Source organism: Pyxicephalus adspersus, chromosome 1 (genome assembly GCF_032062135.1).
Source record: "Pyxicephalus adspersus chromosome 1, UCB_Pads_2.0, whole genome shotgun sequence".
Lineage (NCBI taxonomy): Eukaryota > Metazoa > Chordata > Amphibia > Anura > Pyxicephalidae > Pyxicephalus > Pyxicephalus adspersus.
In genome coordinates, this window is record NC_092858.1 from 167,646,651 (window position 1) to 167,650,707 (window position 4,057).

The window sequence follows — 4,057 nt, forward strand, 5'->3', positions numbered from 1 at the left end:
TAGGAAAGGGCTGCAAGAGCAATCTGATTGCTCTTGCAGCCCTTAAAAGACACTAAAAAAACCACAATTCTTGCACCATTGACTTCACTAGTGTTCGAATTAGGCATTTGATCACCTGGCCAATTTCTCACGATCGGATAGCTGTCGAATCGAATAGTGAGATATTCAACCAACACTAGTCCTTATCTCTGGGACTACCTGTATAATTCTAATGTTTTGTCATAGACTGCTCAGATCCCTCTGAAACTCCAGGATTTTTTCATTGATATATAACAATATAAACTCATTAGTGTCACTTTTAGCAACCCCAAATAGAAATTGTATATTAAAGAAGTAAACTTTATCGCTGACAAGGTGTTAGTTCACATAGCAGTCTCAGCCTCCCTTTACAAGGTGCCGTTCTCTTGGTGTTGCTGTTGGCAATACAGTGAAAATCGGTAACCTAAGAAGCTGTAATGTTTGGAGCTCATGTGTTTCTATGAAGACTTGTGGTATGTCATGTGTAACAAGGCCATTCAATAAAACAGCTGCAGCTTCCTCTTCGTACCCAAGCAGGTCTTCTGTTCTTGATTATGTCCTGACGGCACTGACACCAAGCCAAGAATAAGTGGAAGCCTGGAACAAACTCATTCATGGGCCTTTGTGCAAGGGCCAGGTACGTATGACTGGTCAGCTTAGAGGCGCCTAACAAAATCAACATTTACAGCAAAAATAAATATGAGCGCACCAATTGGTTAGTGGAAAAGCCAAAAATATAAAACAGAAGCCAAATCATGGGTGCTGGAAAACACCATGTAGCAGCTAAAAGAATTGCAGACCTTGGAAAGCGCAGTCAGTGCAAACCATATTTCCTGGACGTGTAGAACACAATCAGGCCGGCATTTACATAAACAGTAATGAAATGAATTCAGCTATTCTCCTCCAATGAAAGAGAATCAAGTTACCAAATTATGGTTATGGTAAAATTTGAACTTTGAATCACCTCTTTTGTTATTTGTTAGTCCGTAGCTAAAACACATAATTCCTAAAGTCACAATTGTGTGTAGCTATATACCCCAGCTGCCCCAGCTCTCTGGAATGGTCTTCCTCATCGTATTCAGCTTGCTTCTACTTTCTGCTCATTTAAAAGACTTCCAAAACCCATCTGTTCATAGTCACCTACCCGTCTTCTTCTGTCTATTAAACTCTCACTACTTCCCATCATTCCATATCTCCCCCTCTATTGTGTGTTACTTCCCCCACCTCCTAGATTGTAAGCTCTTCAGGGCAGGGTCCTCTCCTCCTCCTGTGTCACTGTCTGTATCTGTCTGTCATTTGCAACCCCTATTTAATGTACAGCGCTGTGTAATATGTTGGCGCTATATGTTTAATAATAATATTAATAATAATAATCCAATTCTTCTTTTTGTTTTTATATTACCAAATAAAATCCCCTAAAATACCAGAAATTAAACTCCAAGCAAATAGAGAAATACAAACAGCTGATTCTGGCTCCATTTGGATTTGGATTCCTTTCCATGCAGCTCTCTGAGTTACTGTACAAAGCCCAAGTTGGCCTTCTTACTTCCTTACTGTAAAGTGTACCTGAACTCAAGAATACTTTTGTGATCAAAAACTATAGATGAGCTCCCATTACAAAAAACTTTTCACAAATACTTTTTGTTTTCACATTTCTGTTTTCAGATAACAGTGGTCGTCACTGTTGATTATTGAGCCATGACACATTACACATATGTCCCAAATTTTGGAGAATCTGGAAAATTTTGCAGGTCTGTCCAGCAAGGTGAGCTAACACTGTGTACCAACAAAACAATATTAATTAGTAATAAAGAACATGGCAGGGATCAAGTGAAGAAAAACCTAGATCAGATTTTCTATAGGCAATACAGCTTTGTTGCTTCTCCAGGTTTTGGGAAAGACCACAATGGGAGCAGCCATGATGACCCACTACTTGTACCCTTCTTTAGGACAGTTGCAAATACATTGCTGTACTGTCAGGTAAAATATTTTCCTATTATTTGGACAGCCAACTGTCCATGAATGTAATTTTTGCATGTACGCCTGGTGGCACACAGGATTGGATACAGGAATGCCCATGGAACAATAGCCAGCCAATCACGAATATAATGTTCTCCAATCATGGTCTCATATTTAAGTCGTCTTCTTATCTCTGAATATACTTATTAACATGGTGATAGGTTTGACCATTTCTCCTGGATCTAATGGAAGCCTCACAACTACTTACCGTCAACCAAAGTGACCTTATCGGATAATGCAACAATAATGCTCAGTGAATATAACTTCATAAATCGTTATTTGCAAAGGTTTACAATGATGTAATATATGGATGCTTACCAATCCTTGGATGTAGCTGCATTAGTTTTCTTTTTGGATATTTTGGTGAGCCTACTGGTAACCTACCTCCTGTCCTAGGAACAGGACAACAATCACTGTATTATATATATAGAGAGAGAATTTATTTTAGAATATTTCACAAAACAAACCTAAGGACCATTACACTGCCTGTATAACATTTTTGTTCTCCAGTTAAGATAAACCTAAACCATTTTGGCCACATATGAGTAGATAGGATCCCCTGGTAAAGACATTGAGGCAATGAAAGACTGAAATGGGCAGATAGAGCCAGAAACAAACACAAGCTTGTTGGAGCCGCTGACTAACAGGCCTGGCGTGCCAAAGCCCATGAGGTCATGAAGAGTCACATTCTACGGAACACACCCGAGCTATTTTTGGAAAACCATAAAGTACAGCAGAAGTTTTGGGTCTGAAGCTGAATATGTCCCCTGCCTGCTGTCTTTGTTCTACGGATTATGATGAAAGTGGTGCGGTTATTGGTGCTGTGGCCCCTCCTTGTCCATGCAACTTTCCCAAATTGCTTGTTCCTTTCATTTACTTATTTTACTTATTGTGGCAGGCTTCTTCCATGAAGATGGCACTACAGCTCATTGTAGAACCAATGGAAGGACTGGCTGCTGGAGGGTTTGGTGCTAACATGCAGCTATTTGTATAAAACAAAGGGGTTCTGGGAAAGACTGCAGTTGAAGCGCCCATGGTGGTCCGGTGCTTTCCTTCTTCTTTCTTGGATTCTACTTTATGGAAATCACTGGTGTATTCATGAACCATTCCCAACCTGGTATTAAGGATAAAGAGATTAACCCCTTTAAAAGACTATTTTCCCCAAAAGTCGTCCATATGGCTCATGTTCAATCCTTTACTCAACTCCAAACAAAGCTGTCACAGATGGCTCGTGGAAGTGGCCCATTGTCCTGGATCTAATCAATGCCCTACTCATTGCCCCACTCCCCTTTCTCCAATCCAGCCCCCTTACCCCAAATCATAAAAGTGTCCATGATGGTCTGGGGCTTTTATTCATCATCTTTCCTGAATTTTACTTTAGAACAGTTATATCTATATTTATATATATTTTGTATATATATATATGCGGTTTAGTTAAAGCAGACCCTATCAGTTAGGCTGCCAACAGGAACCCCCCCACCTTGGCATTATGAATAAAATTAAACTGCACTGAACAATCAGTAGCATCAAATAATAAAAACCTCAGGCAATTTTTCTTCATATGTGGTCCATATGGCTCATGTTCAAGCCTTTTAGCCAACAACAAACATATTTGTCATGGCTGGCCAGTGGAGGTGCCCATTTGTCTTGGATCTATTGAATGCCCCACCTACTGCCCCCCTTTCTCCACTCCGGACCCCTTACCCCTACTCAAGGAAGCAGCCATGATGGTCCTGCACTTATCCTTCTTGAAATCAACATTAGGACACTTATATACTGTATATGAATTGCTGGACAGTTTAGATTAAAGCAGGCCTTACCATCTAAGATGCTAACTGGGGTAGTTAGAATCCCCCACCTCGGCATTATGGATAGAGGAGTTACCCCCATGGAATAATCGAGAGGAAATTTTCTCTGAATGTGGTCCATATGGCTCATAAGTCCTTTAGCCAACTCCAAAAATATCTTTCATGGATGGCCGGTAGAGATGCCCCTTAGTCCTGGATCTTCTGGATACCCA